This window comes from Macaca fascicularis, chromosome 2, assembly GCF_037993035.2.
Source record: "Macaca fascicularis isolate 582-1 chromosome 2, T2T-MFA8v1.1".
In the NCBI taxonomy this organism is placed as follows: Eukaryota; Metazoa; Chordata; class Mammalia; order Primates; family Cercopithecidae; genus Macaca; species Macaca fascicularis.
Window position 1 is genome coordinate 32,338,751 of NC_088376.1, and position 21,106 is coordinate 32,359,856.

Below are 21,106 nucleotides of genomic sequence, written 5' to 3' on the forward strand. Positions count from 1 at the left end.
CTCATTCTCCACCCTGCATAAAAAGCACTCACCCCGCTATTCTCCTTAAATTAGCCAATCGGAATTAGTTTAGCCTGTGCGGTCTAACCCTAGCCAATAGGGGAACAACACAGTAGCAAGGGCCACGTGCATCAGGGTTAAGAACCGCTTTCCCTCCCTTGTCCAGGTGCATGCTCACCATTGCTGCATCTGTAAGGGCGCACCCTTCTATAGAAGTACCTTGCCTTGCTGAGAATTAAAAGAAAATTTTATATTTGAGTGCTATTTCTTTTGAGGCGCGGAAACTTTATATATAACACAGATGAAGTACTGGTCAAACTAGTAATCAATTCCCACTTCCCTGAATGAGTGTTCAGAGAAGCCTGCTCCATCTCCTTTCTCGAGGGCCACAGGAAGATGGCAGGGAGGCTGGATGTGGTGGCTCACACCTGTAAATCACAGCACTTGGAGAGGCTGAGGCAGGTGGATCACTTGAGCTCAGGAGTTTGAGACCAACCTGGGCAACATGGCAAAACTCCATCTCTATTAAAATACAAAAATTAGCCAGGTGTGGTGGTGTGTGCCTGTAGTTCCAGCTATTCAAGAGGCTGAGGTGGGAAAATTGCTTGAACCCAGGAGGTGGAGGTTGCAGTGAGCTGAGATTGCGCCACTGCACTCCAGCCTGAGCGATAGAGCAAGACTGTGTCTCAAAAAACAAAAAAGAAGATGACGACGGCAGGGAGAACCAGCCACAGTGAACATCTATACACTGTCTGTCCTACCACTGTCCCTGCTTCTCTGGATCTTGCCTTCCCATTTCCTCAAGCCACATGGTTTCCATGAGAGAGGTTTGCGTAACATTATCCTGTTCCCCTAGCTCCAAGTTACCAATTCAGAGGTAGGCACCATCACAATTTAGCCTAATTAATCTTATCCCCTGGGAAAATGTGACTTTGGGCTTTGGAAAAGGGATGGGTCTCTCTCCAGGCTACTGAACCTGCTACACATAAAACTTTGGTCCAGTCGGCTGCCATATTGCTTGTGCAGATTAAGTAGAAGGCAAAACCAGTCATCAGAAGAGAACAAGAGAGCAAGGCCACAGACAGAAGCAGAGGCAAGCGATGGCAAGAAGTCCCGACCATTTTCAAGTCTGTGGTTCCACTGGGATCCTAAGCCCTGGTGCATTGCTGCTCTAGGTCCATATCTTTTTTAAGAGGCTTTTAAAGCCCTGAAGAAAGGAGGAAATAAAGAGCTGGCTTCTCCAGAAAATTCTGTGGTCGCCAGCAGCTTTCTCTTGTCAGTTAGTCTACTATATTGCTTGCTGTGTGCCACTGTGAAAAATGGTTATTTTCGAACTGCCACTAATGATGATAATATAATAATAATATTTATGGAGCATTTAAAAGAAGCCAGATACTGCCCCAAGCACTATACACGAATTAGTTTCTTTAATCCTCCCAACAATCTTATAAAGAATGTATTGTTATCATCCAGTTTTAGAGATAAGTAGCATTAAGTGTTGGGATTTATTTGATTAAGTTTCTGTATCTCATGTGTCCATAGAGTATCTAGGCAGTTTCATCACTTGTGAACTCCATTTGTTATACTTAACATTCTGACTTTTGTTTCATAAATATGGTTGTTTTACTTACTTATGTTTTATCTGATTCCAGAAAAAATTGAGGAGCACCTCATTAAAAACATATATGATGCTTACATAAATATAGTCAACTGATCTTTGTCAAAGGAGCAAAGGCAATACAATGGAGAAGAGTCAAAGAGTGCTCAACAAATGGTGCTGGAACAACTGGACACCCATATGCACACACACAAAAAAATGAATCTACACACAGACCTTATACCCTTTCACAGAAATTAACTCAAAATGAATCACAGACCTAATATGTAAAACACAAAACTATGAAACTCCTAGAAAATAACGGGAAAAACCTAGATGACCTGGGACGTTGGGTTTGGCAATGACTTTTTAGATATAACACAAAGGCATGACTCATGAAAAAAAGAACTGAACTATTGTATGTGATACTGCAATTATGGATACGTCATTATACATTTGTTAAAACCCATAGAACTTACAACAGCAAGAGTGAACTCTAATGTAAATGATGGACTCTAGGTGATAACGATGTGTCAATTATAGGTTCAGGAACTGTAATAATTGTACCACTCTGGTGTGGGATGTTGATGATGGGAGAGGCTAAGCATGTGTGGGAGCAAGAAATAAATGGGAAATCTCTGAACCTTCTGCTCAGTATTGGTGTGAACCTAAACCTACTCTTACAAATAAAATATTTTAAAATACATATATAATACAGTACAAACAATGAATGTAACTGAATTCTCCACTGGGACAAAGATAAAATGAGAATAAGACATGATGAGTGCAGGAGTGATGATGATACAGCAAAAGCATGACAGGGAGTTTAATGTGAAGGACATGTATCACAGCAGCATGGTTTATAATAAAAATTAGAAGCTAAATCTATGTCCCACATGAATAGCCAAAATAAATTATGACACATGCATTTGATGAAATATACCACGAAATCAGATTAAAGACCTTGGAAAATACCCACAAAGTATTTTTATGAATAAAATGGAATTGTTGTAACACTAATTTTATACAAATTTAAGGAATGTAGGAACAAATTTCAGGCTACAAATTCAAGTCTGCGAAAAAGTACTTCTTTATTTTTTAAAATAACTTTCAAGTGGTAGAAACTGAATTACCCAGAGTTCCAGAATCCCTATCTGCTGCCAAAGATGCCAAGGCACAGGGGTTGAGAGAGGCGCAGGGAAGGATCCCTCTCTAGATCTCATCTTCTCTCCACACTGGCATTGATTCAGACAGCCTCAGTTCCACACAACCTTTAATTATTGATCCAAGCAGGACACTGCTGGGCCATCCTTGTCCAGGCAACAAGAATACTCCAAGACCACTAACTCTCTGAACCATATCCACACCACTCCTACCTGTGCCAAAATATTCTGCTCCTCCTCCCCAACTCTGAAGCACAGAAGCCTTACTGGCAACATATAACATTCATCTACTCAGGTATTTCCTCTGATCTGTGAAAGAAAATCCCCAAGCCCTTGCTGAATGTCCAGACTGTCCCCAGGACACGGCACACAGACTCCCCTGTGTTTCAGTGGCTCCATCATTGTCTTCCCTAGGGCGTCAATATAATGAAGGAGAACCCAGGAGGCAAGACTACATCTCAGGCATCCTGCCAAGGCCTAAGCTCTCTGTTTCCTCATGTGACTGCTGATTTTTAACTTTATTGATTAGTTTTCCATGGTTTTGAACTTACTATAAATGAAATATACAATAAATACTCTCATTAATTTTGTTTCTTTCATTCAACATTGCATTTGTAACGTCCATCCATGTTGTTCCACATACAGTAATTTATCCTTTGTCATTACTAATGGGCATTCCTTTGTACCTCCATGACATTTTATTTCTATAATAACTTACCAGACTGATGAGGAAGGCTAGAGTCACAGGCACGCATCTCCATCTACCAATTCAACTGCATTAAAAAAAAAAAAAAAAAAAAAACCATGACTTAATTTTTCAAAAACTGTACCTAATTTCTACTTCAAGCATCTATTCTATGAGACGATAAAACAATTTTTGCCTATTCAGGTTCTTTCCCCTGCCTCTTTCTTTGCCTTCCTTCCTTCCCTCCTTCCTTCCTTCCTTCCCTTCTTTTTTCCTTCCTTTCTTCCTTCTTTCATTTCATCTTTCTTTCCTTCTTCTTTTTTTTCTTTCAGAGATGGGATCTCGTTATGTTGCCCAGGCTGGTCTGAAACTCCTGGCCTCAAGCAATCCTCCTATCTCAAACCTCCAGTGTAGTTGGGATTACAGATACAAGCCACCATGCCCAGCTCTCTCCCCTTTTCTAAGAAGCATCTAATTTCTGGAGAAGGAGTTTACGAAAGTATGAAAAGGGACAAGCCAATTACACTTAAAAATTTCCAAAATTTTCCATAAAGGACAGTATATATGATTTTGAAATCCAATCCTATACAGGAAGAAGCATGAGTAAATATGTAATGTATGCCATTATATATTATGAAATAGATGTTCCAAAAATACCTAGAATCATACTTAGTGTAGCCAATGACTTAACCTTTGGAGTGATGACTTGGAATTGAGGCTGAGTCAACAGCAGATTCATGCCTTTCATACCACCCCACTCCCGGCCCCCAACACACACACACAAACACAAATACACAGGAATGATTGAATTAGCATAACATGTCTAGAACTCAACTTCACTCTATTTGAAGAGCATCTCATTGTCCCTCCTACACCATGAATGCCTGTATTAGATGCCCAGCACCTCTTTCCTTCCCTAGGAATTGTCCCTTACTCATTCACATGGTGATAGTGATGACAGTATTGACTACTGACTATGTTTTCCTGTGACTACATTAGCACATTTTATTGGCTTACTGCCACGGAACTGTAACAGGCTGAGGTAGGTTTGTTTGTTTGTTTGTTTGTTTTAACAGATAGGATCTTGCTCTATCATCCAGGCTGCAGTGCAGTTGGGTAATCTTAGCTCACTGCAGCCTCAAACTCCTGGCCTCAAGTAATCCTCCCGCCTCACTCTTTCCAGCAGCTGGGACTTCAGACATACACCACCAGGCCTAGCTAATATTTTTTCTATTTATTTATTCATTTCTCCATTTTTATAATTTAACTTTTGTTTTAGAATCGGGGGTACGCGGGCAGATTTGTTACAAGGGCATATTGCATGGGGCTGAGGTTTGGGATATGAATGATCCCGTCCCCCAAGTAGCAAGCATAGTACCCAACAGTTTTTCAGCACTCCTCTCTCCCACCTTCTAGTAGTTTCCAGTATCTATTGTTGCCATCTTTATGTCCATGAGTACCCAATGTTTAGCTTCCACTTATAAGTGACAATCTGTGGTATCTGATTTTCTTTTCCTGCATTAACTTTCTTAGGATAATGGCCTCTAGCTGTATCCATGTTGCTGCAAATGATATGATTACATTGTTTTTATGGTTGCATAGTTTTCTATAGTGGATACATTTTCTTTACCCAATCCACCATTGATGGGCACCTAGGCTGATTCCATGTTTTTGCTATTGCGAATAGTGCTGCAATGAACGTACAAGTGCATGTGTCTTTTGGTAAAGTGATCAATTTTCCTTCGGGCATATACCCAGTAATGGAATTCCTGGGTCAAATGGTAGCCCTGTCTTAAGTTATTTGAGAAATCTTCAAACAGCTTTCCACAGTGGCTGAACTAATTTGCATTCCCACCAGCAGAGTGTAAGCAATTCCTTTACTCTGCAGCCTTGCCAGCATCTGTTTTTTGACTTTTCAGTAATGGCCATTTTGACTGGTGTGAGATGGTATCTCATTGTGGTTTTAATTTGCATCAGTCTGATGATTAATGATGTTGAGCATTTTTTCATGTTTTTTGGCCAATTGCGTAATTCTTTGGAGAAGTGTCCATGACTTTTGCCCACTTTTTAATGGAATTACTTGTTTTTTGCTTGTTGAATTGGTTAAGTTCCTTATAGAGTCTGGGTATTAGACCTCTGTCAGATGCCTAGTTTGCCAATATCTTCTCCCATTCTGTAGGCTGTCCGCTTACTCTGTTGATAGTTACTTTTGCTGTGCAGAAGCTCTTTAGTTTAATTAGGTCCCACTTGTCAATTTTTGTTTTTGTTGCAATTGCTTTTGAGGACTTAGTCATAAGTTCTTTCCCAAGCCTGATGTCCACAATGGTGTTTCCTAGGCTTCCTTCTAGGATTCTTACAATTTGAAGTCTTACATCTAAGTATTTAATCCATCTTGAGTTAATTTTTATATATGGTGAATAGTAGGGTCCATTTTCATTCTTTTGCATATTGACCAGTTTCCCCAGCACCACTTATTGAATAGGGAGCCCTCTCTCCATTGCTTATTTCTGTCAACTTTGTCAAAGATCAGATGGCCATAGGTGTGTGTCTTTATTTCTGGGTTCTATGTTCTGTTCCATTGGTCTATGTGTCTGTTTTTGTACCACTACCATGCTGTTTTGGTTACTATAGCCTTATGGTATAGTTTTAAGTCAGATAATGTGATGTCTCTGGCTTTGTTCTTTTTGCTTAGGATTGCTTTGGCTATTCAGGCTCTTTTTTGGTTCCATATTAATTTTAGAATAGCTTTGTCTAATTCTGTGAAAAATGACATTGGTAGTTTGATAAGAGTAGCATTAAATTTTATTGATTGCTTTGGGCAATATAGCCATTTTAACAATATTGATTCTTCCAATCAATGAGCATAGAATTCTTTTCTACTTGTTGGTGTCATCTGTGTTTTTTTCAGTGATGTTTTATAGTTCTTCTTGTAGAGATCTTTCCCCTCCTTGGTTAGATGTATTCCTAGGTATTTTGTGTGTGTGTGGCTCTTGTATTGTGGCACTGTGTTCTTATTTTAAATGGGATTTGGCTGGCTCTCGGCTTGAATATTACTGATGTATAGATATGCTACTGATTTTTTTACATTAATTTTTTTTTTTGGTAGAGATGAGGTTTCACTATGTTGCCCAGGCTGGTCTCAAATTTCTAGCCTCAAGTGATTCCAGTTGGCCTCCCAAAGTGCTGGGATTACAGATATGAGCCACCATGCCTATTAGGTTAACTTGTTTGTTTTTGGTTTTGTTTTTTTGAGATGAAGTCTTGCTCTGTTGCCCAGGCTAGAGTGCAGTGGTGCAATCTCAGTTCACTGAAACCTCCGCTTCCCGAGTTCTCCTGCCTCAGCCTCCCAAGTAGCTGGGATTACAGGTGTGTGCCACCATGCCTGGCTAATTTTTTTTTTCTTGTATTTTTTTTCTTGTATTTTTTAGTAGAGACAGGGTTTCTCCCCATTGGCCAGGCTGGTCTTGAACTCCTGACCTCAGGCAATCCACCTGCCTCGGCCTCCCAAAGTTCTGGGATTACAGGCGTGTGCCACCACACCTGGCTGCTAACTTGTTAATTTACATTTAGGGATGAGCCAATCAGAGGTCTTTACCAGAACCAGAAACTACTTGTGACTGTCCTTCTTGGGTGATGGAAGACACAAAATGGAAAACCGAGTTGCCATCAGGGGTCATTGCATCAGTAGATACTGCTGCATAACAAACAATCACAAGAACTTTGTACCAGAAGCATTCATTTGGTTCATGCTTCCTTGAGTCATTTGAGAGTCAGTTGCTTCCGGCTAGGCTCATGTGGGAAGTTCTGTTCCACATGTCTTTTATCCTCCTGCTGGGATAAATGTGCTAGCCATGGAATGTTTTTCCCATAGAGGCAGGTGGAAGAGAAAGAAAGCAAGTGGAAGCATGTGAGGCATCTCAAGATCTAAGCTTAGACACTTGAACTTGTTGTTAGACAATTCTCCATGGATCTCTCACATTTCTGTACATCCTGCTAGCAAGGTATTGATTGCACCTTGTTCCAAACTTTGTATAGCCAATGGCCCTGGAAGATAGGGATATTGTCACCCTCCAGATCAAGGAGATTTGAGAGTGTCTCCCGCTAAAGCAAAAGGCAGACAAGCTTATTGTTTTTTTTTTTTTTTTAGAATTCTTTTTTTTATTTTTATTTTTTTTATTTTTTTTTTTATTTTTTTTTTAATTATTATTATTATACTTTAAGTTGTAGGGTACAAGTGCATAACGTGCAGGTTTGTTACATATGTATACTTGTGCCTTGTTGGTGTGCTGCACCCATCAACTCGTCATTTACATCAGGTATATCTCCCAATGCAATCCCTCCCCCCTCCCCCCTCCCCCCTCCCCATGATAGGCCCCGGTGTGTGATGTTCCCCTTCCTGAGTCCAAGTGATCTCATTGTTCAGTTCCCACCTATGAGTGAGAACATGCGGTGTTTGGTTTTCTGTTCTTGTGATAGTTTGCTAAGAATGATGGTTTCCAGCTGCATCCATGTCCCTACAAAGGACACAAACTCATCCTTTTTGATGGCTGCATAGTATTCCATGGTGTATATGTGCCACATTTTCTTAATCCAATCTGTCACTGATGGACATTTGGGTTGATTCCAAGTCTTTGCTATTGTGAATAGTGCCGCAATAAACATACGTGTGCATGTGTCTTTATAGCAGCATAATTTATAATCCTTTGGGTATATACCCAGTAATGGGATGGCTGGGTCATATGGTACATCTAGTTCTAGATCCTTGAGGAATCGCCATACTGTTTTCCATACTGGTTGAACTAGTTTACAATCCCACCAACAGTGTAAAAGTGTTCCTATTTCTCCACATCCTCTCCAGCACCTGTTGTTTCCTGACTTTTTAATGATCGCCATTCTAACTGGTGTGAGATGGTATCTCATTGTGGTTTTGATTTGCATTTCTCTGATGGCCAGTGATGATGAGCATTTTTTCATGTGTCTGTTGGCTGTATGAATGTCTTCTTTTGAGAAATGTCTGTTCATATCCTTTGCCCACTTTTTGATGGGGTTGTTTGTTTTTTTCTTGTAAATTTGTTTGAGTTCTTTGTAGGTTCTGGATATTAGCCCTTTGTCAGATGAGTAGATTGCAAAAATTTTCTCCCATTCTGTAGGTTGCCTGTTCACTCTGATGGTAGTTTCTTTTGCTGTGCAGAAGCTCTTTAGTTTAATGAGATCCCATTTGTCAATTTTGGCTTTTGCTGCTGTTGCTTTTGGTGTTTTAGACATGAAGTCTTTGCCCATGCCTATGTCCTGAATGGTACTACCTAGGTTTTCCTCTAGGATTTTTATGGTATTAGGTCTAACATTTAAGTCTCTAATCCATCTTGAATTAATTTTCGTATAAGGAGTAAGGAAAGGATCCAGTTTCAGCTTTTTACTTACGGCTAGCCAATTTTCCCAGCACCATTTATTAAATAGGGAATCCTTTCCCCATTTCTTGTTTCTCTCAGGTTTGTCAAAGATCAGATGGCTGTAGATGTGTGGTATTATTTCTGAGGACTCTGTTCTGTTCCATTGGTCTATATCTCTGTTTTGGTACCAGTACCATGCTGTTTTGGTTACTGTAGCTTTGTAGTATAGTTTGAAGTCAGGTAGCGTGATGCCTCCAGCTTTGTTCTTTTGACTTAGGATTGTCTTGGAGATGCGGGCTCTTTTTTGGTTCCATATGAACTTTAAAGCAGTTTTTTCCAATTCTGTGAAGAAACTCATTGGTAGCTTGATGGGGATGGCATTGAATCTATAAATAACCTTGGGCAGTATAGCCATTTTCACGATATTGATTCTTCCTATCCATGAGCATGGTATGTTCTTCCATTTGTTTGTGTCCTCTTTGATTTCACTGAGCAGTGGTTTGTAGTTCTCCTTGAAGATGTCCTTTACATCCCTTGTAAGTTGGATTCCTAGGTATTTGATTCTCTTTGAAGCAATTGTGAATGGAAGTTCATTCCTGATTTGGCTCTCTGTTTGTCTGTTACTGGTGTATAAGAATGCTTGTGATTTTTGCACATTAATTTTGTATCCTGAGACTTTGCTGAAGTTGCTTATCAGCTTAAGGAGATTTTGGGCTGAGACAATGGGGTTTTCTAAATATACAATCATGTCATCTGCAAACAGGGACAATTTGACTTCTTCTTTTCCTAACTGAATACCCTTGATTTCTTTCTCTTGCCTAATTGCCCTAGCCAGAACTTCCAACACTATGTTGAATAGGAGTGGTGAGAGAGGGCATCCCTGTCTTGTGCCAGTTTTCAAAGGGAATTTTTCCAGTTTTTGCCCATTCAGTATGATATTGGCTGTGGGTTTGTCATAGATAGCTCTTATTATTTTGAGGTACGTTCCATCAATACCGAATTTATTGAGCGTTTTTAGCATGAAGGGCTGTTGAATTTTGTCAAAAGCCTTTTCTGCATCTATTGAGATAATCATGTGGTTCTTGTCTTTGGTTCTGTTTATATGCTGGATTATGTTTATTGATTTGCGAATGTTGAACCAGCCGTGCATCCCAGGGATGAAGCCCACTTGATCATGGTGGATAAGCTTTTTGATGTGTTGCTGAACCCGGTTTGCCAGTATTTTATTGAGGATTTTTGCATCGATGTTCATCAGGGATATTGGTCTAAAATTCTCTTTTTTTGTTGTGTCTCTGCCAGGCTTTGGTATCAGAATGATGTTGGCCTCATAAAATGAGTTAGGGAGGATTCCCTCTTTTTCTATTGATTGGAATAGTTTCAGAAGGAATGGTACCAGCTCCTCCTTGTACCTCTGGTAGAATTCAGCTGTGAATCCATCTGGTCCTGGACGTTTTTTGGTTGGTAGGCTATTAATTATTGCCTCAATTTCAGAGCCTACTATTGGTCTATTCAGGGATTCAACTTCTTCCTGGTTTAGTCTTGGAAGAGTGTAAGTGTCCAGGAAATTATCCATTTCTTCTAGATTTTCCAGTTTATTTGCGTAGAGGTGTTTATAGTATTCTCTGATGGTAGTTTGTATTTCTGTGGGGTCGGTGGTGATATCCCCTTTATCATTTTTAATTGCGTAGATTTGATTCTTCTCTCTTAGTGGTCTGTCAATTTTGTTGATCTTTTCAAAAAACCAACTCCTAGATTCATTGATTTTTTTGGAGAGTTTTTTGTGTCTCTATCTCCTTCAGTTCTGCTCTGATCTTAGTTATTTCTTGCCTTCTGGTAGCTTTCGAATGTGTTTGCTCTTGCTTCTCTAACTCTTTTAATTGTGATGTTAGAGTGTCAATTTTAGATCTTTCCTGCTTTCTCTTGTGGGCATTTAATGCTATAAATTTCCCTCTACACACTGCTTTAAATGTGTCCCAGAGATTCTGGTATGTTGTATCTTTGTTCTCATTGGTTTCAAAGAACATCTTTATTTCTGCCTTCATTTCGTTATGTACCCAGTAGTCATTCAGGAGCAGGTTGTTCAGTTTCCATGTAGTTGAGCAGTTTTGATTGAGTTTCTTAGTCCTGAGTTCTAGTTTGATTGCACTGTGGTCTGAGAGACAGTTTGTTATAATTTCTGTTCTTGTACATTTGCTGAGGAGTGCTTTACTTCCAATTACGTGGTCAATTTTGGAGTAAGTACGATGTGGTGCTGAGAAGAATGTATATTCTGTTGATTTGGGGTGGAGAGTTCTGTAGATGTCTATTAGGTCTGCTTGCTGCAGAGATGAGTTCAATTCCTGGATATCCTTGTTAACTTTCTGTCTCGTTGATCTGTCTAATGTTGACAGTGGAGTGTTGAAGTCTCCCATTATTATTGTATGGGAGTCTAAGTCTCTTTGTAAGTCTCTAAGGACTTGCTTTATGAATCTGGGTGCTCCTGTATTGGGTGCATATATATTTAGGATAGTTAGCTCTTCCTGTTGAATTGATCCCTTTACCATTATGTAATGGCCTTCTTTGTCTCTTTTGATCTTTGATGGTTTAAAGTCTGTTTTATCAGAGACTAGTATTGCAACCCCCGCTTTTTTTTGTTCTCCATTTGCTTGGTAAATCTTCCTCCATCCCTTTATTTTGAGCCTATGTATGTCTCTGCGTGTGAGATGGGTCTCCTGAATACAGCAGACTGATGGGTCTTGACTCTTTATCCAGTTTGCCAGTCTGTGTCTTTTAATTGGAGCATTTAGTCCATTTACATTTAAGGTTAAGATTGTTATGTGTGAACTTGATCCTGCCATTATGATATTAACTGGTTATTTTGCTCGTTAGTTGATGCAGTTTCTTCCTAGCCTCGATGGTCTTTACATTTTGGCATGTTTTTGCAATGGCTGGTACCAGTTGTTCCTTTCCATGTTTAGTGCTTCCTTCAGGATCTCTTGTAAGGCAGGCCTAGTGGTGACAAAATCTCTAAGCATTTGCTTATCTGTAAAGGATTTTATTTCTCCTTCACTTATGAAACTTAGTTTGGCTGGATATGAAATTCTGGGTTTAAAATTCTTTTCTTTAAGAATGTTGAATATTGGCCCCCACTCTCTTCTGGCTTGTAGAGTTTCTGCCGAGAGATCTGCTGTTAGTCTGATGGGCTTCCCTTTGTGGGTAACCCGACCTTTCTCTCTGGCTGCCCTTAAGATTTTTTCCTTCATTTCAACTTTGGTGAATCTGGCAATTATGTGTCTTGGAGTTGCTCTTCTCGAGGAGTATCTTTGTGGCGTTCTCTGTATTTCCTGGATTTGAATGTTGGCCTGCTCTACTAGGTTGGGGAAGTTCTCCTGGATGATATCCTGAAGAGTGTTTTCCAACTTGGTTCCATTTTCCCCCTCACTTTCAGGCACCCCAATCAGACGTAGATTTGGTCTTTTTACATAATCCCATACTTCTTGCAGGCTTTGTTCATTTCTTTTTCTTCTTTTTTCTTTTGGTTTCTCTTCTCGCTTCATTTCATTCATTTGATCCTCAATCGCTGATACTCTTTCTTCCAGTTGATCGAGTCGGTTACTGAAGCTTGTGCATTTGTCACGTATTTCTCGTGTCATGGTTTTCATCTCTTTCATTTCGTTTAGGACCTTCTCTGCATTAATTACTCTAGCCATCAATTCTTCCACTTTTTTTTCAAGACTTTTAGTTTCTTTGCACTGGGTACGTAATTCCTCCTTTAGCTCTGAGAAATTTGATGGACTGAAGCCTTCTTCTCTCATCTCGTCAAAGTCATTCTCCGTCCAGCTTTGATCCGTTGCTGGCGATGAGCTGCGCTCCTTTGCCGGGGGAGATGCGCTCTTATTTTTTGAATTTCCAGCTTTTCTGCCCTGCTTTTTCCCCATCTTTGTGGTTTTATCTGCCTCTGGTCTTTGATGATGGTGATGTACTGATGGGGTTTTGATGTAGGTGTCCTTCCTGTTTGATAGTTTTCCTTCTAACAGTCAGGACCCTCAGCTGTAGGTCTGTTGGAGATTGCTTGAGGTCCACTCCAGACCCTGTTTGCCTGGGTATCAGCAGCAGAGGCTGCAGAAGATAGAATATTTCTGAACAGCGAGTGTACCTGTCTGATTCTTGCTTTGGAAGCTTCCTCTCAGGGGTGTACTCCACCCTGTGAGGTGTGGGGTATCAGACTGCCCCTAGTGGGGGATGGCTCCCAGTTAGGCTGCTCAGGGGTCAGGGACCCACTTGAGCAGGGAGTCTGTCCCTTCTCAGATCTCAACCTCCGTGTTGGGAGATCCACTGCTCTCTTCAAAGCTGTCAGACAGAGTCGTTTGCGTCTGCAGAGGTTTCTGCTGCTTTTGTTGTTGTATAGTTGTGCCCTGTCCCCAGAGGTGGAGTCTACAGAGACAGGCAGGTTTCCTTGAGCTGCTGTGAGCTCCACCCAGTTCGAGCTTCCCAGCGGCTATGTTTACCTACTTAAGCCTCGGCAATGGCGGGCGCCCCTCCCCCAGCCTCGCTGCTGCCTTGCTGGTAGATCACAGACTGCTGTGCTAGCAATGAGGGAGGCTCCGTGGGTGTGGGACCCTCCCGGCCAGGCGTGGGATATGATCTCCTGGTGTGCCTGTTTGCTTAAAGCGCAGTATTGGGGTGGGAGTTACCCGATTTTCCAGGTGTTGTGTGTCTCAGTTCCCCTGGCTAGGAAAAGGGATTCCCTTCCCCCTTGCGCTTCCCAGGTGAGGCAATGCCTCGCCCTGCTTCAGCTCTCGCTGGTCGGGCTGCAGCAGCTGACCAGCACCGATCGTCCAGCACTCCCCAGTGAGATGAACCCAGTACCTCAGTTGAAAATGCAGAAATCACCGGTCTTCTGTGTCGCTCGCGCTGGGAGTTGGAGACTGGAGCTGTTCCTATTCGGCCATCTTGCTCCGCCCCCAAGCTTATTGTTAATAAAGATAATGACTCCCCCTGGGACAAAGGTCAGAAAGGCTTACTGTCCATTATAAAAGATTTGGGTTCCCTAAGCTCAGGGTTCTTCAACTTGACACACATACTGCAAATGCATCATCCACCTGGGTCCCTCCACATCATCCTAATGCAATTTGGTGGAAGGCAAGGAGAATTGATGCAAACATGAAGCTCATGCTGCTTGCTGTGTCATGAGTAATAAAGTCCTTTGTTTCTGTCACAGGAATCTCATGTCTTCTGCCTACATCCATAAAATAGTGGCATGCTAACTGAATATTTATAAGTAGGATAAAATCTCATAACATTTACAGTTCTTCATAGAACTCTGTCACTTATACCTAATTCAACTGGCTAAACCAAGTCACATGACTATTCCCAAAGTCAAGATGGAGAATACATTCTACCCCTTCAGTGGGAGGAGCTGCAAAATCACATGGCAAACGATGTGGATCCATGGAAGGATGAAGAATTGGGATCAATGATGAAATCTGCCACTGCCATCATTCTTGTCAGATGAAGGAGACTGTCCCACAATGACAGGGAATGAAGCTTCAGAGAGAGAATAGAGATGAGAGGAAGACAGAGAGTACTGGAGGTTTCTAAGCCCTGGTTCCAGTATATGAGGCTCCATCTCAAAGCCTTATTGCCATACTACCCAAAGACTGGTTGTCCAACCTGGGCTTTGATTACATAAGGCACCCCAAAATTCTTCCTATAAAGATCTTTCTTTTGCCTACACAAGTTCAAGCTAGGTTTATGTTTGCTTCTACAGAGAGAATCTTAAATAATACAGTTTTACTCATCTTTGTTATTCTCTATGGTACAGTGCTTATCTCATCATAGCAGCTACTCAAGAAATGATTATTTCATTGACTTTGGCTTTTGTTGTACAACTAAGTGTAAATACCCAAGTAGTTTCTGACATCATGTACACCCTGTATCAACATATTTATCTATTACATGTAACACTGACAATATAACTTGGAATTGTAGGTGCCCTACAGTCCTAGTTTCCTACTCCCATCTATCACATGGATCTCTTTAAAAATAACATAAAAGTAGCACTTCCAGGATGATGGATAAGGACCTTCAAAAATCTACTCTTCCATAAAGCAATCAGAACACTGGCAAAAACTGGCAAAATCAACTTTTTCAGAGCTCTGGAAATTAACCAAAAGTTTGTAAAAATTCAGGAAAAATTTCAAGAAAAAATGGCTGAATCTTAGTAAGAATTAGAAGCTTTGTGGCTTGATCTCATCCCATTCCCTTCTCCCTGGCTCCACAATTACTGTGAAAACCAATAGCCTCACAGCCATAATAGCTGTGAAAACCAGCAGCCTAATAGACACTGGAGGGTACAGAACAGGTGTGGAGTTCCCCCAGAAGCTCTGTCCCCAGATAATTGTCACTATTTGACCTATGTGGAAGCTCCCTGTAGAAGTTCCGTTCTTAGAGTGGGAGGACTCACATTCCCCAATTTCAAAACTGTAAAATTATAGTAATCAAAATGGTGTGGTACTGGCGTAAGAATAAACACATAGATCATTGAAATGGAATTGAAGTTCTACAAATAAACCTTCATATTTATGATTAATTGATTTTTGACACAGGTGCCAACACAATTCGATGGGAAAACAACAGTCTTTCCAACAAATTGTGCTGAGACACTGGATATCAATATGCAAAAGAATAAAGACAGACCCCTACTAATATGGTTTGGCTCTGTGTCCCCACCCAAATCTCATCTTGTAGCTCCCATAATTCCCATGTGTTGTGGGAGGGGCCCAGCAGGAGATAACTGAATCATCAGGGAGGGTCTTTCCCATGCTGTTCTCATGATAGTAAATAACTCTCACAAGATCTGATAGTTTTAAAAACGGGAGTTTCCCTTCACATGCTCCTTTTTTTTTTTTTTTTTGAGACAGAGTTTCGATGTTATCACCCATGCTGGAGTGCAGTGGTGCAATCTCAGCTTACTGCAAGCTCTGCCTCCTGGTTCAAGTGATTCTCCTGCCTCAGCCTCCCAAGCAGCTGGGATTACAGGCACCCGCCACCACACCTGGCTAATTTTTTGTAAGTTTAGTAGAGACAGGGTTTTGCCATGTTGGTCAGACTGGTCTCGAACTCCTGACCTCAGGTGATCCGCCCACCTAGGCCTCCCAAAGTGCTGGGATTACAGGCGTGAGCCACTATGCCCGGCCCACACGCTCTCTCTCTCTGCCTGCTATCTGTCATCCATGTAAGACATGACTTGCTCTCCTTGCCTTCGCCATGATTGTGAGGACTCCCCAGTCACCAGGAACTGTCAGTCCATTAAAACGACTTTTTCCTTCCAGTCTCAGGTATGTCTCTATCAGCAGCATGAAAACGGACTAATACACCGACCTCACACCATTTATAAAAAATTAACTCAAAATGGATTTTTAAGTGGGTAGATGATTTCAATAGGCCCTTTTTCAAATAATATATTCAAATTACTCATAAAGACATGAAAACATATTTGCCATAATTAGTCATCAGGGAAATGCAAAGCAAAATCACAATGAAATACTATTTCACATTTTAGAGATTTCTAAACTTGAAAGGACAGGCAATAACAAGTGTTGACAAGGATGTGGAGAAACTGGAACCTTCACACATTTCTGGTGGAATATAAAATAGTGCAGCCACTTTAGAAAAACGTTTGGGAGTTTTTTTTTTAATGTTAAATATAAAGTTATCACATGATCTAGCAATTTCACTCCTGGAAACATACCCAAAAGAATTGGAAAAATATGTTCACACAAAAACTTATACATGCATGTTCATAGTATATACCCAAATATTCATCTACTGATGAATCAATAACCAAAATGAGGTATATCCATACAACTGAATGCAATTTAACAATAAAAAAGAATGAGGTACTGATACATATTACAATATGGATGAAACTCAAAAACATAATGCTATATGAAAGAAGTCAGCCACAAAAGGCCATGTATTATACGATTCCATTTATATGATGTGTTCAGAATAGGTAAAAGTATAGAGACAGAAAATAGATGAGTGATGGCCAAAGGCTATATGGTTTGGCCAGAGATAGGATGGGTGAGGCAGAATGGGGAGTGACTCCTAATGGATATGGGGTTTCTTTTTGGAGTTATGATGTTCTAAAATTAGATAGTGATGATGATTGCACAACTCTGAATATACTAAAAAAAGAACACTGAATGGCATATTTCAAAAGGGTGAATGTTATGGTTATGTGAATTATATATCAGTAAAACTATTATAGAAAACAACTCAGCTTTGTATTAAGATTAATAAAAAAGGGTATGACAGTATTTTAAAAACAAAGAAACTATGTCCTAAAAGATTAGAGATGCAAATCATCACCCCAAAATAAGACTACATATGCTTGCACAGTGCTTTGAAGGTGAAAATCATTAAATATTTACGGTTAAGGCCTTGTTCTAAAGTGTGTAATTTATCTTGGCTTGAGACAATAAATGAGGAAGATTGTATAGCAGGGGGTCTCAAGACTATGCTGCTGCTCATGTGAACTACACAATCAGAGTGGTTGGTAGGACAAACAGAAGCAGTCTGAATACAGATGGGATGCTGGCAGAAGAAAAGTATCCCAGAGCACTGAGCCACATGAAGTTGCTATATTTAAAACAAAAACAAAAATTAAAAACCCCAGCATTCTTTTAGTAGTTGTCTCTGACACTCTCAGGGTCTCTGACACTCTCAGGTTTTTTTTTTCCCAACGATAGGGACTATCTGTAAGTTTATTTTGAATAGTGATAATTTTATCAACTGGGGGCTACCGAAGAATAAGTCAAAATTGCCAACAAATATTGGCACAACCATTAATTTCTTCTCCTACCCCATTTTGTTAATTACCCAAAAGACTGAGCAGCTGTAAGTGAAATTTCTAGTTGATATCTTTGCAACATCTTAGCTAATGATAACTACTTTTTCCTTAAAAACACTGCTTAGGCAAACAAAATGAAAAAAAAGAAATTCTGTGTACCTCATACTTCTTTTATACACTTTTAGCATTTGTCTGTCTTTTCAGAAGTTAATGAGTGAACTCTAAAGCAGTTTTACAACTTTTATGTCCTTCTTTGCAATTCCTTATCCAACACATAAACACATACAGCAACACAGCTACACAGAGTTGTAGATATCTAGTATCCTGAGGATGTAAAGCTGCTATTCTAACTCTTCACTTACCGTACCTTCTCCCCACTTCCTCTGTTTCCAATGACATAGATATTTATTTTGGCTACTTTGGATACCCAAATATAAATAAATTTTATTTGAAGATACATGTCCAAATATATCATTCTCCTATAGTGGAATCATCCACCATCTTGCTATAGCTTCATGGAGGGTGGATACCTACCTCTTGACTTTGGGCTGGACCATGTGAAATGAACAGAGGCTTGAAATATATTTGTATTTCTGGGCTGCTCTTTTGCACTCTAGTTATTTATGATGAGAACGATTACTCCAGAGAGCTACTGCCTCTTTGGCCTGGGCCCCAGATTAAAACATGTAGAACTTGCCTGAATCCAACCTGCAACCTGGAGACTGGAACAGAATGCCAGCCCAGCTAAGTTGTAGTTGACCTTCCAAGTCACAAATATCTTTTAAAACATTGTTTTAAGCCATTAACTATTGGAATGGTTTGTTACACAGCATTATTGTGGTAATATCTCACCAGTATACGTATGCCACCCCCTCTTCCACAGCATTTCTGCTACAGTAAAACCACTGAATCCAACCATCTTAAGAAAAATGCACAACAGGGGATTTATTCAATAAAGTTATTTGGTGTGAAGAAATGTCCTTGTTGTCTTTCTAACTTGATCACCTTCCCCATCTTGCAGGATCTATCCAAAGTGTGTCCAGAGAAGAAACAAATGGAGATGGCCCAGCGTGACCTCACTAGACGAAGTTACATGCCAACTTCAGAAGTTCTGGTGAACACCAAAACATTTGTTAAAAGACTCCAAACCCAGAGGATCTTCCCATTTGTACAGTGATAGACTCCTTTCTAGAGCACACTGCCCAGTATCTTTGAGGACTAAACATAAGTATGGTTGTAAAGCTATATCTAACTGGTCCCCACAGTAAGAATCCCAGATAGTTCTTATTTAAAGCAGGAACAGGAAGGGGGGTGATCACTGGGCATGGGGCCAGGCTTGCAGCTGAGGGAAAGGACAGTTAAGTCAAAGAACTATGCCCAAAATGGGTCATCAAAGGAAATGGCGGTGAAGGTCCCTTTATTAGAAACTGAGAGAGACAAATGAAGGCCCAAGAGCTAAGAATGCAGAGGCAAGGAGCAGTAGGTCATCATGCGTGAATGGAAGGTGGTCTGCAAAAATTCCAAAAAACAGGAGAAATTCCAGGAGACCGTGCTTTCCATTCTCCTTATGAAGATGTGAATGGCTTTCCCTAGAGGCAGGAAACCCAGGCTCTGAGAGACAGCGGAGGGGATAGCCAATTAAGACAGTGGCAAAACTGGTTTAAAAAAAAAGAAAAAAAAAAAAACACTAAGCCAAGTGTTCTTGGGTTTGTTTTTGTTTTGTTTTTGTTTTGCTTTGTTTTGTTTCTTTGAGACAGGGTCCCACTCTGTCCTCCAGGCTGAAGTGCAGTGGCATGATCTCCGTTCACTGCAACCTCCACCTCTGAAGCTGAAATGATCCTCCCACCTCAGACTCCCAAGTAGCTGGGAGTACAGGTGTGCAGCACCACACTCAGCTAATTTTTGTATATTTTGTAGAGATGATGACACTTCATGTTGCCCAAGCTGGTCTCAAACTCCTGAGCTTAAGCCATCAGCCCGCCTTGGCCTCTCAAAGTGCTGGGACTACAGGCATCAGCCACTGTACGTTGCCAAGTGTTCTGTTTAGAGTAGATAGTTAATAAATGTTTCCTTTTTTCCCCCTAAATCTCTACCCCTCCACAACTTTTCTGAGTGCCTAAGAATCTCCCTCTTGACTCCTGATATTCAAGGAATTTTGTGTTTCTCTGACCCTCTAAGTCTACTGATCATCAATTTTGCCCAAGTCTTTAGACAGACAGTTTATCAATTCAGCAAATTCTGGGTACTTCTGTGTATCACAAAGTAAAAGACTGCCTATGAAAAACAGTGTTCACCTGCGTTAATAAAGGTACTATGAAATAATGAAAATGTATAATCTCTTTGAGGTTAAAGTTGACCAAAGAAGAGCACTAAAATTTGAGAACTGGTTTCTCTTTTCCAGCAGGATGTACTAGGGAAAGTTCAAAGGGTTAGGGAGTGGAGTATGTTTTTTTGATTTGTAAAGACCATCTCTCCTATCTGGGCCTGCACTGCTTTCCCCCAGCAGGCCCACACATTAAGTGAGGAACATCAATGTTATCAATTGACTCTAAAAATGGAAAAGTTCTGGTAACCCCAAGAAGATCAAGGGGGAGAAACACTGCTATTTCCAAGTTTTACTGACGATGAAAAGAGAGCTCTGACCCAAAGAGCTTCCCGGATAGACTCTGCCAGAGATGAAAGTGCAAAGCGCTGGTGGGCAAGGGGCTATGAATAGTAATAAGAATTGTTATTTATTCTCACTCTGCATTTACAACCATCACTGCATTTAATTATCTCAACAATTCTCTGAGGTAGCTATTATCATCTCCATTGCATAGATGAGGGAACTAAAATTCAGAAAGATTAATAGGTTGCTCAAAATCATTGAGCAAGTAAGTAGTACAGTTAAAATTTCAACCAAGTCAATTTCATCTCCAAGTTCTACTTCTTAACCATTATACCGTACTCCCTGCCTGGGTCACTGTTATGCATTGAACTGTGTCCCCAAAAAAATCATATTTTGAGGTCTTAACCTCCAGTATCTCGAATGTGACCTTATTTAGAAATAGGGTCATTGTAGACATAATTAGTTAAGTTACGACAAAGTCATATTGGAGTAGGCTAGGCTCCTAATCCATTACCACTGTTGCCCTTATACATAGGGGAAATTTGGACACACACTGGGAGAGTATCACGGGAACATAAAGGCAGAGATCTGGGTCATGCATCTATAAATCAAGGAACACCAAAGATTGCCAACAAATTTCCAGAAGCTAGGAGAGAGACATGGAAGAGATCTTCCCCCACAGCCATCAGAAGGAACCAACCTCGTTAATGCCTTACTCCTGAACCGGGAGACAACAAATTTCTGTCATTTAAGGCACCCAGTTTGTGGTACTTTGTTATGGCAACTCTTGCAAACCAACAGAGTCACCATCTTCAAGTGTACACCAA

The 21,106-nt window shown here is 40.5% G+C and overlaps 1 long non-coding RNA gene across 1 annotated transcript in view; it reads right to left on the minus strand.

Annotated features, from left to right (window-relative positions):
- The window catches only part of LOC135969621 (uncharacterized), an 87,689-nt gene that overhangs the window by 44,695 nt on the left and 21,888 nt on the right, over nt 1–21,106 (minus strand). The window contains exon 2 of the long non-coding RNA XR_010584923.2: nt 3,479–3,533. This is a non-coding gene — a long non-coding RNA (uncharacterized lncRNA). The remainder of the gene's footprint in view (nt 1–3,478; nt 3,534–21,106) is intronic.